Source organism: Chlorocebus sabaeus, chromosome X (assembly GCF_047675955.1).
Source record: "Chlorocebus sabaeus isolate Y175 chromosome X, mChlSab1.0.hap1, whole genome shotgun sequence".
NCBI classification, from domain to species: domain Eukaryota; kingdom Metazoa; phylum Chordata; class Mammalia; order Primates; family Cercopithecidae; genus Chlorocebus; species Chlorocebus sabaeus.
Window position 1 is genome coordinate 140578377 of NC_132933.1, and position 13435 is coordinate 140591811.

At 38.7% G+C, this 13435-nt stretch overlaps 1 protein-coding gene across 7 annotated transcripts in view; it reads right to left on the reverse strand.

The window, feature by feature from the left end:
- Nucleotides 1-13435, reverse strand: part of FRMPD4 (FERM and PDZ domain containing 4) — a 596660-nt gene that overhangs the window by 403443 nt on the left and 179782 nt on the right. The window contains exons 1-2 of one of the 7 annotated variants that reach the window (XM_037986340.2): nucleotides 6520-7036; nucleotides 6241-6397 (exon numbers count right to left, since the gene is read on the reverse strand). The exons of the other annotated variants lie outside the window; for them this stretch is intronic. The gene's annotated coding sequence lies outside the window, so the exon portion shown is untranslated. Of the gene's footprint in view, nucleotides 1-6240; nucleotides 6398-6519; nucleotides 7037-13435 lie in introns of those variants that run through there. 7 annotated transcript variants of the gene reach the window in all.

Here is a 13435-nt window from a genome sequence, read left to right on the forward strand (position 1 = left end):
GAGGGGTTATTAGGGGCTTTTATTTTTACTTTATAAACGTTAAATTACATTGCTAAGTGATTTAAAAATTCTATTTTTAAAAATTGCCAGAAAAAACTCCTTTCAGGATTCTCAACCCATGAACCAAAGATCATAAGTTTTAATATTAGTTCCAATTCAAGTTTGGGTGAAAAGCAGTAAATTACAATTTATCTACCTGATTCGTAAAATAAAATTAATTTGGACATAAACATTAAAATGACTTGGAAAACACTATGCATTTAATCATATTTTCCAGTAAGTATTTGCATTTCATCTATCTATTATGTACCCAATGAGCACACTTGATCAACTCTCTTATTTCTTTAGATTTAATGAGGCTACAGTTTCTGTATCTTGGCTGCTTTGAAAACCAGGAAAATCAAATTGTAGCATAAAGCATTAAACTTTTTCCCCAATAAAAGTTTTAAATACCAAAATGTCAACTCTTCCAGGTTTTTTCAGGCCTTTTCTTCATTTTCAATGTTGAAACATTACATTTGTTAAATGGTATTTATTACCTTCAGTCCATGGCCAAATTCTCTCTCTCTCTCTCTCTCTCTCTCTCTATATATATATATATATATATATATATATATATATATAAAATATAATTATATACAATATATATTTTGTGTTTTACAGGGTACAAGAGGTGAAGGCCCTTTCCATAATCTCCCAATAAAAGTATATGATTGCATAGTATAGAAAAAGGATGTTTTAATGCGAAAGGATAATGCAGAACCACAGATTTTCATTGCACCTTACACACATCAGAAAAGCCTGTTATCTAAAGACCAGGTATTTCTCTGGTTTGTATGACATGCCTATATTATATTATATTAATATAACATAAATATATATTATATATAATGTATATAAATTATATATAATGTATATAAGTTATATATATGATTCTTTTCATATAACTGAGATGAGTTTCATTGTTGCTTCTAACTCAAATAGCCTTGCACTTGAGGGGGCTTCTATAGGTATTCAAGTTTGAAAATGCCTTTTGTTCTCTGTGTCAGAGATCTAATTCAGATGTGAACTTTTATTTGTTACCAACATTCTCATTTTGAGAGGCTTACCAGCTTTCCACCTAGAACAAATATAATCTTCAGTAGGAGGAGTTATTCACTGGACTACTATTGTTATTTTCTGAAATATGTCTACATGATGCCACTCTGAGGATTAACCTTAATGACTTTATAATGTCATATCATTTTCAAAATGGACAAGACTTTCCTTCCATGTTTAAAAAAACCCTGAAATCCTGAAAACACTCTGTTGTACAGCCCTTAACAATACATGTATTTTATTTCTGCCAAACCAAGAGTCAGCAAACTGTAGCTTGAGGGCCAAAACCAGCTGCCCCCACTTTCTAAATAAAATTCTACTGGAATGTAGACATGCCCATTAATTGACATGTGGTCTATGGCTGCTGTGGTGCTATAACCAATGGCAGAGTTGAGTAGCTGTGATAGAAACTGTATGGCTCGTAAAGTCTAAATAGTTACTATCTGGCCCTTTACAAAAAACATTTGCTAATCTCTGCTGTAAGTCATTAGTTCTGCTCCTAGCCATGAGTTCCTTCTGTAGGGAATAGCTACACTTTCACTCAGTGTCTAGCCCTAGCAAGTGTGAATGCACAGAGGGTGAATACAGGTAGCAAGAGGGTATACCTTGGGCAGAATGAGGGATGAGGGGGATTAGGGCATCAGGGAGCATCACAAGGGTGTCAAGATTGTTTCAGAGGTGAAACCAAGCATCAGTTAAGAAGGGCACTGTGGCAAACCAAGTTTCTCACTCACTCCTTCCTTGGGTGTCTAGCAAGTGAAATCCCAACCTAAGGTCTCTAGCAGTACACCAACCACTAGGGAAAACTCCATGGCTACCAATGGTTCATGAATCCAGTGCGTTCCCACCACCAAAGTGGTCCTAAAAGAATTATTCTCTGTAATGCCCAGACTTTCAATGCCAAAGTTTCTCAAACCTCTTCTTGATGGCTTTTTCTAAACCTAGAGCCTTCAGGCAACCTACTTTGGAAAACTGCTTACTAGATTGTCCACAGAATTTATACACTACCCTCCTGGAATTAGGAATAAAGAAAAGTATTTTTTACTAGTATTTTCACCTACTAGATGCTAACTTGCATGAACTAACTATAAAAGGGTGCTCTTACTTGGCTCTTGGGGCATTAAAGATGAGCATGACATTATTATAGGATAGGGTAACCTAATCATTGCTTCCCTAATTTAATATGAGAAAACTGAGGCCCAGATAGCTGAAGTGCTGTGTCCAAAGTCACATGGTTCAAAGCTGGTTACTGACTCCTTGTTGAGTACTCTTTTTTTTTTTTTTTTTTTTTTTTTTTTTTTTTTTTTTTTGAGACGGAGTCTTGCTCTGTAGCCCGGACTGGAGTGCAGTGGCCGGATCTCAGCTCACTGCAAGCTCCGCCTCCCGGGTTTACGCCATTCTCCTGCCTCAGCCTCCGGAGTAGCTGGGACTACAGGCGCCCGCCACCTCGCCCGGCTAGTTTTTTGTATTTTTAGTAGAGACGGGGTGTCACCGTGTTAGCCAGGATGGTCTCGATCTCCTGACCTCGTGATCCACCCGTCTCGGCCTCCCAAAGTGCTGGGATTACAGGCTTGAGCCACCGCGCCCGGCCAGAGTACTCTTTATTTAATTAGTAGCAGAAGATTTTTTGAGTATTTACTAAGTTCCAGGTACTTGTGGTAAGTATTCTGCATGAATCACCTCATATAAACCCCATAAAATCCTGTAAAAAGGTGTATAATTATCCTCACTTTACAGATAAGGAAAATGAGGCTGTGTAGATACAACTGAATCACAGCTGGGGTGGAAAAAGCTTTCTTTATCTCTGAAAGTGCCAGAGGTCTGCTTTTTGACTCTTGGTCAAGATAGGGGCAGTGAGATTTAAGTGTTTTTTTTTTTTTTTTTTTTTTCTGGTTAGAAACTGTCCTGACAACCCACCTAATAAATTACTTTACTGCAGATTTGCAACTGCCTTAACTGGTTTGCCTAGCTTGTTTATGACCAAAGAGATTCAGGAGCACCCTTGCATTGAAAGCTTCTCTGAACTCTCCCCAAGCCAAGATTGGGCACACAGATCCTGATGTTCAAGCCACTGACTCAGCCTGGCCCTGTGTGCTGAAAGGAAGAAAGGGCTCTGGGTTGTTGGAATGTCTCTCTGACTCCTGATGTTGCCCACATTTACTTTCTCTTACTGCACCACATCCTTTTTCTCTTTAAACAAAAGCTTCACATGTGTATTGTTGGGGGCTCAGAAAGCAATACCCCAAACTGAGGGCCTCAGAAGAAAAGGTTTTTCTCTGACCTTCTGCTGCCCTCTTGTCTCTCAGTCCCATTTTCCCCTGAGGCTAGTCATACAAACTAGAATCCCTCTTCCCCAAGGCATGTCATACAAACCAGAATCCCTTTGCCACAAAGCCAGCCATAAAACCTGAAAATACTATTATAACTTTTCCTCTGCTTTGTTTTGTGTAGAAACCGGCCATAGAGAAACTCTCTGACCTACCTTGTTTGACTGTAGGTCCTAAGACCCACCATTCCAGAGAGGGTTCTGCCCCATACCCAGAAGGAAGGAAGGCTACTTAGAGATGCCAAGAAGAATCTAGACAGAAAGGCCTTCCTGGATTTCCCCACTCAGTCTATTAGCACTAGATCAAACTCTATTTGTCCAACCATGTTTCTATATTCCTGTCCATCCTTTGTTGAACCTAAGCATAAAAATGGACAATTTCCTCAGTATCTTTGGGTCTTTGTTCTGAAGGCTTCCATGTGTACACATTGAGTAAATTAGTAAGGCTTTTCTCCAATTAATCTGCCTTTTGCAAGTTGATTTTTCAGCAAACCTTCAGAGGGCAAAATGGAAAGCTCTCCCTTGGCACCTACAGTACACTCTGTGGTATCTAGTGAGTCCTTTCTAATACTTGAACTGTATAAGCCCTATACTGTCTTTCAGGGATGAGGTTCCCTCCCGAAGATCACACAGCTTCTAAATCGCTGTGCCTAGGGTGGAGGGCAGCAACCTGACTCTAGATTTCATGGCTATTGTTTCTGATTGTGAATTCTGTAGCCCATTAGAATACCTGAGGGAGACAGTAACAATGTGTACTCTAGAAAAGTCTGCATCAGAATAAGAGGTGCCATTATATAATTAATCCACCCAAAGCAGTGCCTTTTTCCAATTCTCACTGTTTTAGTTACCTTTTGTCATATGACAAATTTAGTGGCTTAAAACATCAACAATTATCTGTCTTTACTAAGCTCACAACTCTGCAGGTTGGCAATTGGACAGGGCTCAGCTGGGCAGTTCTTCTAGTCTCAGCTGAGCTCACTCACACAACTGCAGTCAAATGCTTGGTTAGCTAGGACTTGGTGCTCTAGTGTGGCCTCAGCTGGGATGGCTTCTCTGTCCCATGTGATCTGTCATCTGTCATCTTCCAGCAATCTAGCCCTGGCTTAATCTCAGCAATCTAGCCCTGGCTTTATCTCATGAGGGCTGCACAATATTCCAAGACAAAGACAACAGAAGTATGCAGGGCCTCTTAAGGACTAGGCTTAGAGCAGGCACATCATCAATGTTCCTGCATTTCACTGGCCAAAGCAAGGCAAATGGCTACCCCAGATTCAAGGGGAAGAGAAGTAGACTCCAACTATTGATAGGAGGAGCCAAAAAGTCACAGTGCAAGAAACATGGACAAAGCCAAAGATGAAGAAATGGGGCCACTTTTGTAAATAATCTATAATCCTCACAAAGGCACAGTGTGTACTAGCAGGAGCACTGAGCTAGATGTAATCTTTTTTTCTCTTTGAAAAATGATAAACTATCTGAATGAAACTGTAAATCAGATCTGCTATGCAGTACTTTCATCTCAGGAGGTAGATTACAGAGCCAATTCCCTGACTGACCCAGACTTACTCCCTCTGGCAACTGTTATTATAGTCAATTGAATAAACTACAAATTTGCATACCACAAATTCAGTAAATAACCAAATGGAAAATAAAGTTCAATATTTGAAAAATTAATATTTTAATCGCTGTATAATATAAAGTGATTCTTTTCACAAAAGGAAATGAATTAGGTTTGATCAGATTGGAAAGATTTTTGAGGGCCATCATTACTCAAACAAACTCAGCAAACGCCAGCTCTTTTCCTCACAAAGAACAGTCATATTACCAACTCTGACTTGGGATGAGCCAGTTATAGGATCAGCTACAGAAATTAAGTCCCTTGGTAATAATTTTCTAAAATGTTACATGTACCAAACAATTAAAACTAGGCAATAACACAATTCTAATGTGAAAGATTTCTAAACTATAAAATTCAATTTGTTTCCCAATCTCTAGCATTTTACTTTAGAGGACATTATGGTGAAGATTTCAGTTCAAAATGCCAGACAGACAACACATATTCATTTTTTTCTCCCATGAGATATTATTTTAAATGACAATAAAGAAGAAAATGGAATCAGAACTGATATGGACAGAGAGAACAGAAAGAGGATGTGTCAGCAGCTCAGAAAGGGAGTAATGGGATGATGAAAAGCTGATGGAGCTGCAGGTCCTGGAGAAGCTGTGACTTTGACTTTGTTTCCTAAATTTCTCATTTCGTGACTCACATGGAAATTAACTTTTTTTGATGCAGGGTCTCACTCTGTCTTTCAGGCTAGAGTGCAGTGGTACGATTATAATTCACTGTAGCCTCAAACTCCTGGGCTCAAGGGATCTTCCTGCCTCAGCCTCCTGAGTAGCTACTATAGGCACACACTACCAAACCTGGCTAATTTTTAATTTGTTGTAGAGATGAGGTCTCACTATGTTGCCCAGGCTGATCTCAAACTCCTGGGCTCAAGAAAACCTTGGCCTCCCAAAGCACTGAGATTAAAGGTGTGAGCCACTGCATCCAGCAAAAATTAGTATTATTATGCCTCACTGAAAGAACAGAGGGAATGCTTGAGGCTGGTCGCCCATGTCCTGGGCCTGTAGCTGCCCTGACAACACCTGAGAGGCACTGATTTCTCAGCACCTCTAGGACTTGGTGGCTCTCAGCCAGGGGCAATTTTGTCCACCTGTGTACATTTGGCAATATGTGGAGACATGTGTGGCCATCATAACTGGGGGTGGGGGATTCTATTGGCATCGAATGAGAAGCCAGAAATCCTGTTACATACCTTACAATGCACAGGACTGCACCTAACAACACCAGAATTATCTGACCCCAAATGCCAATAATGCTAAGGCCAAGAAACTGTTGTGGTCCAACTCCTCAGTGGCCCATCATTGAGTCTCTCCGCACAGTCCAGGAAGCTCAAATATCACCAGAGGGATCTACAATAGATGGGGTAGTTGGTCTAATTTGAAGAATGTCTACAAGCTTGAGACTTAAAAATGCCAAATACAAAATTGAGTAGCATTTGCATGCATAAAAAATAGAAGGAATACTTACACACCTGTGTATTAAATAACTTATCCGACCCATTCCCTCATGCAGAAGTGCCCACAGTCAGTAATTTCCAGGGCAAGAAATTAGGACATTCTCCTCTAAAGAAATGGAACAGATCATCTGAGAAGACCTACAGTAGGAAGGGAAAATTATTGGTGGGCCAGATAAATATTCTCGCATTTAGAAGTCCACGGTGAAACAGCATGCTCTTCAACTGCTAAACCTAGTCTTAAGCCGCAGTCAACATACTTATTCATTTCACAGATCCTCCCAGGAGTAACCTGTTACTTCACTTTGAAGGGTAGTTTAGGGCAATAATCTTTTAACTTTAAGGCTCATATGAATCTCCTGGGAACCTTGTTAAAATGTAGATTCTACTTCAGTAGGTCTGAAGTGGGGCCTGAGAGTCTGCATTTTAGAGCTTCAGGGAATGCTGTTATTCCCAGCACATAGATTATTCTTTGAATAACAAAGGTTTGAAGGGGTTGGCAAATTACTGGTGAGCCAAATCCAGCCTGATCCTGTTTTTATAAATAAAGTTTTATTGGCACACAGTCACACTCATTTGTTTCCATATTGTCCATGGCTGCTTTTATGCTATAAGGCAGAGTTCAGTCATTGTGACAGAGACAGTATATCCTTAAAATGCAATAATTTCAAGTGCCCAATTCCAGTGCAGTAATGCCAAACTTTCAATCTTAAGGACTACTTTCCATGAATACAACAATTACCCAAATAATTTGAATAATGCAGTTGGATTACATTTTCTGTGAAAGGCCAGATGACAAATTATTTTTGGCTTTCTGTGCCACAGGCTTGTCAGCATTCCCTTCAATGTTACAACTGCCTCAAAGTGAAATTGAGTTATTCAGCTTAGATACATTCCAATCCCAAAGAGTTTGAAAATTTAGACTCTATGTTTTCAGCATTCATTCAAAATTATTTTTTAAAAGATATATTACACATGAGTCTAATACAAAAAAATTAAACATTGTATAGGAAAGTTTCATATATTATTGTACAACAAATAATATTTTCAAGAATAGATAAAAGAAAACAGGTTGGATTCATTTAAAATACTTTCCTCTTTGGCACATTTTAATTTGTATTTTGGGTGAGGGCAACATAATAGAAATAAAAATAAACCCAATGGAGATTACATTAAGAGTTTATAGCTTTGACAAAGCATCAAACAAAATTGTTTTTTGTCCTCACAGAATTTTATTGAATTGGTAGAACTTTTCTTGTCACACAGATATTAAAAGACCATGAAATACCAGCTTTTGCTCAGAAGTCTATTATACATTTTTAAAAATCCACACCCATTATCTTACTTAATTAGAAAATATATTAGTAATAGCAATTACTTCCTAAATATATTGACTAAAGAAAAGGTAATTCATTTGGATGCATCAACATATATATTTATGAATGTAGTTTTATATCAATTAAAATCTAAGTGAAAGAATCTAGGCACTTGATATTTGAGAACATAAGGCATGAAATTTGTTATAGATAAGACAAAATAACAAGAAAATCAGAAAAAATTCTCTGTAGTATGTTTATTTTCAAATTGCATTTTAGTTAACTGGCAGAAACTGTCCATAATGTATTAAAATAATGTTAAAAATTTTAAGTTATATACCCAGTAATGGGATGGCTGGATCATATGGTACATCTAGTTCTAGATCCATGAGGAATCGCCATACTGTTTTCCACAATGGTTGAACTAGTTTACAATCCCACCAACAGTGTAAAAGTGTTCCTATTTCTCCACATCCTCTCCAGCACCTGTTGTTTCCTGACTTTTTAATGATTGCCATTCTAACTGGTGTGAGATGGTATCTCATTGTGGTTTTGATTTGCATTTCTCTGATGGCCAGTGATGATGAGCATTTTTTCATGTGTCTGTTGGCTGTATGAATGTCTTCTTTTGAGAAATGTCTGTTCATATCCTTTGCCCACTTTTTGATGGGGTTGTTTTTTTCTTGTAAATTTGTTTGAGTTCTTTGTAGGTTCAAAGGATTATAAATCATGCTGTTATAAAGACACATGCACACGTATGTTTATTGCAGCACTATACACAATAGCAAAGACTTGGAATCAACCCAAATGTCTATCAGTGACAGACTGGATTAAGAAAATGTGGCACATATACACCATGGAATACTATGCAGCCATAAAAAAGGATGAGTTCGTGTCCTTTGTAGGGACATGGATGCAGCTGGAAACCATCATTCTTAGCAAACTATCACAAGAACAGAAAACCAAACACCGCATGTTCTCACTCATAGGTGGGAACTGAACAATGAGATCACTTGGACTCAGGAAGGGGAACATCACACACCGGGGCCTATCATGGGGAGGGGGGAGGGGGAAGGGATTGCATTGGGAGTTATACCTGATGTAAATGACGAGTTGATGGGTGCTGACGAGTTGATGGGTGCAGCACACCAATATGGCACAAGTATACATATGTAACAAACCTGCACGTTTTGTACATGTACCCTAGAACTTAAAGTATAATAATAATAATTTAAAAAAATTTTTAAGTTATCCTTGAAAACAATTAATAAACAAGTCAAATGTATCAATTCGTCAAGCTCAAGAAATGCCTTTTGATATTGTAAAGCCCACAAAGAAGGGCAGAAGCTATGGTTTGAACGAAGAATTAGGTAAAGAACTAATTATTACATGATAATTTACTGGTCATGGGCAGCCTTCAGTGATTTTATTAATTTTAGTCGTAATCTACTGACAATAAGAGCATATTCTAGAGTGCATGTTGGCAAATGATGTTATGACTAAATTAAGTTCCTTGGAAAAAGGTTACATAACTTGAACTACACATCATTATCAAGCTAAAAAGATGAAGTTAGCTAGACTAGAGTTGCAGCCTAGGCTCAATACTTAAAAGATAGGTGTTTGTTACCTCTTTCTGTCTACAATGGAGTAAAGAAGATAGGGTTTCACCAGAGAGACCTGGGAGAGGGAAAGAAGTACAGTGCTTTATTTCAAAGCCATGGCGCACAGATTCTTCCGTCTTCCTTATATTTGTTGACACAGCCTACTCATGGTGGTTTATACACTCATCCGTCATTTCATCCTCTCAAGAGGTGAGATGGTGTAAGCTACACCAGGATTCAAACACAGTATCCTCCTCTTACTTATGGCAACTGATCCTGCTCTAACCCAAAGGCTCATCCCTGCTCTAAGAGGGATTATACTCAGATTTATACACATAGGATTCATGTAAACCCAACCCAACACTCAGGGACTCCAGTTGCCCTCTTTGCTAGAAAGGCCTTGACTTGACTTCCATTTAGTCCCAGAGACCCAGTCCCCTCACCTTAGACACCCAAAGCAGAGTCAGGTGGGCTCTCTCCCTGAGCATATCTTTAAAAAAAGAATCCTCTATAGAGGTAACTAAGAGTTCAACAGAAAGAGGAAGCAGTAGGCAAACAAAATGTTGGGCCTGGTTGAGAAGTGGTTAAGGAGGTGACCTCAGTAAAGAGCAGTTTCTTCATCCTGAGGCTGGCTCCCTAGTGCCACAGCCTGGCTGTTCCATCCTTTGTGAGGGGACTTGAGCCTGGTTCTTTATACCAAAGACTTCCTCTTAGTAACCATCCTGGCACCACATGCCACTAAAGGCTGAGGCTTCACTCCTGCTGGTTTAACCGATCAGGCATGCTGCTATGAAGAGCCCCAAAGCCTTGTCAGATCCTGGATTCCCTCTGTTCACAGGGAATTCTTACAGTCCTATTACATCTGATTGTCAATGCCTGACTCTGGTGGCTTGATCACACTTGTCTGATATAGTTGGCCAGTGAAACAACTCTATTTGCTTCCAGAGCCCAAGGCTACTTATATCTTCTCTCAATTACCCCACCCAGAATGGAGGCATCCAATTCTAGGTGGTATTCCAATTTCCCCAGGCTGCCCCAACCTTGCTACCATAAATAAGCCTTTGAAGGTAAAATAGTGACTGTGACTCATACTCAGAAATAAATATCACATAGCAATACACTTCACACATGCACATATATAAAACATTCATAGCATAGTTCATCAAACTTTATATACTATTGCTTGTGAGACCCATCTTGACTTTAGAGGAGATGTCAACATGGGGAAAATGCAAATATTAATTAACATCAATTATTCTAATAATATAATATATAACTACTGTTAATTAATAAAAGTTAATATTAATGAAATATGATAAATGAAAGTTTCATGAAACAATATTTATATAAGGCATTCCACTACATAAAAGGTACTGATATCTTCTGTCCTATTCTATCTCATTATTTAAAAATGAAATGCTACGTATGACCAGCAAAATTGATTGACTTACCCACTACATGGTTTGAAGCTGTAATTTGAAAATACAGGTCACTTATGCCTTACAGAGCAGCACAGGTTTCCAATCACTCTTCTGATGAACTCCCAACTCAAACTATGACCTACATGGCCCTGAATGATCTGGCTCCTGTACCCTCCCAAATTTGCCCCAGCTACCTTTCTGCTCACCTATGCAGCTCCTGCCATGCTGCTCTTCTTGACATCCCTTGAACACACCAATCACATCATCCACCTCATGTTGTTGCCTCTGGAAACACCCTTTCCCAGTTCTTCTTGGGACCAGTTGCCCCTCTCCATCTATCCACTCTGGGGTCAGCTTCTCATTCCCTTGACATCCTTCAATTACCTTGTATCACATCACTTACTTCCTTATTGGGAGATAATTTAGATGTTTGTGCATGATTTCTGAGTCAAGAGCACTGATAGCTTTGAACAAGGATGTTTGAATAGCAAATGGCCTTGGAAGCTAGAGATAGTATAGTTCTGGGTCACAGATTTGTTTCCTGACCAGGATAGAGAAGGCGGAGATTCCTCCCTTTACATTCTCCTTCCAATCCCCAGAGAAGATCTGCTTATATTCCAAGTTAATAAAGAGATCTCTCTCTGGAGGGGAAGATGGGCAAGTTTGCTAGCCGACCCCATATACAACTGGGAGTTTCCTAAGCTCAGTGTTTCTCAGCTCTGACACAAACCCACTATGTGCACAGCATCTACCCAGGCCCCCATCCACATCACCCTGTAGAACTTAGGGGGCAAAAGGAGCTGATGTGAACATGCTGTGCCTTGAGTAACAGATGGTGTCAATCCATCTAGGTTCACAGTTTTCTCACTGATTGAATTTATACAAGTGTGAAGAGTGAGCCCAGCAGATATGCTGCTTCTTAGGGTCTGTCTGATGCTTCTTTATAGCATTAACCACACCTGGATTTACTTAGTCGGTTCCTGCTTGTCACTAAACTCCCCCAGCTTGTAAGCCTCATGAGGACAGAGATCAGGTAATGATAAAATCTTAATTAACATAAATGTACAGACACTCTTAGACTTAAAATGAGGTTAGATCCCAATAAATGCATTGTAAGTTATAAATATCTTAAGTCAAAAATGCCTTCAGTACATCTAACCTACTGAACATCATAGCTTAGCTTAGCCTACTTTAAATGTGCTCACAACACTTACATTAGCCTACAGTTAGGCAACATCATCTAACATAAAGCTTATTTTATTGTAAGGTGTTGAATATATCATGTAATTTATGGAATATTGTACTGAAAGTAAAAATAAAATGATTGTGTGGGTAATTGAATGCACATCACTTTCTCACCACAATAAAGTCAAAAAGTCCTAAGTCAAAATATCATAACTTGGGGACCATCTGTATACTTCTACTCACTAGGTTTATAATTTATAAATGAGACAATTCACTTCTTTATCAGGTATGACTCTGCTATGAAAACTCCTAGCCATCTAATAAGTGAGCACAAGGTATACTTTTACAAAAATTTGTTCTCCAGGACATACATTGCTGGATACATTTGTTATCTCAAGCCAAGTCTCCTTATATTTAAAGTGTCAAAACAATAAACTCAATTAGCTGACATTTTTGATGAGTAGATCTGGCTTAGCCATGATTATGGAATATTTTCTACAATTTAAAAAATGTATTCTGCTGCCTTAGAAAGTATACAGAGAAAAGTGAATCTTGTTTGATAACTGAATCTACCTTTGCCTCGGGGTCACTGTCATGAATATTAAATCTGATTACTTTGTACCGAAGTTCTCTGTTGGTACTTAGGCTACAAATTAAAAATTTTAATAAACTCCTAACAAGGATTTTTTTCAAAGTTTTAGTTATTCTTTCCAGGTACAGTTTATTAAGTTGGGAACATTTCTGTTTTCCTTGTCTTCTGGCTGGTCACATTTTACAGTATCGCTTTTAAAAGCCTTCTGAATTAAATAAACAACATAACCACATGCTAAACCATGCCATTAAGAAAGCATATGCGGATTATCACCTGCCCCTTTAGAACACTGGTGAAATGAATTCCTAACTGTTCTATGGATGATGCTACCTACCTGGAGTCCCAGTTTAATTTTAAAAAGCAAAATGTCTGTTTCTCAATGGATCTATTTGTGTTTACACGATTTCAAGCAAAATATAATAATAAAGTTTGCAGAAGTTTTCCTCAAGCAAGGAGCAGCGATTTGGTCATGTGTTTTACTACAAGCATCTGCTGGGGGTGCTTTGCATTCAGGATGTAGACCGCTGGGGTTTAGAGACTTGCGTTTTTACTCTCCTGCACCAGAGGGAAATATTAGATAGGAGAGCTCAGCCTGGGGAGTTCCAGTTTTCAATTGCCCTTACCTTGCTGCGTGGCCTTGAAGAAGTCCCCTGTCCTCTTTTTGCCTCATTTCCCTCATTTGTAAAATGAGAAGAACAGTACCTGGCAGTGTGAATTAAGTAATCAATCATTTTAAATGGCTGAGATAAAAGTGCTTTAGACTCAAAAGTCATTTTATAGGATGTAAACTGCTATCTTCCAAATACTCCATATGTGCTG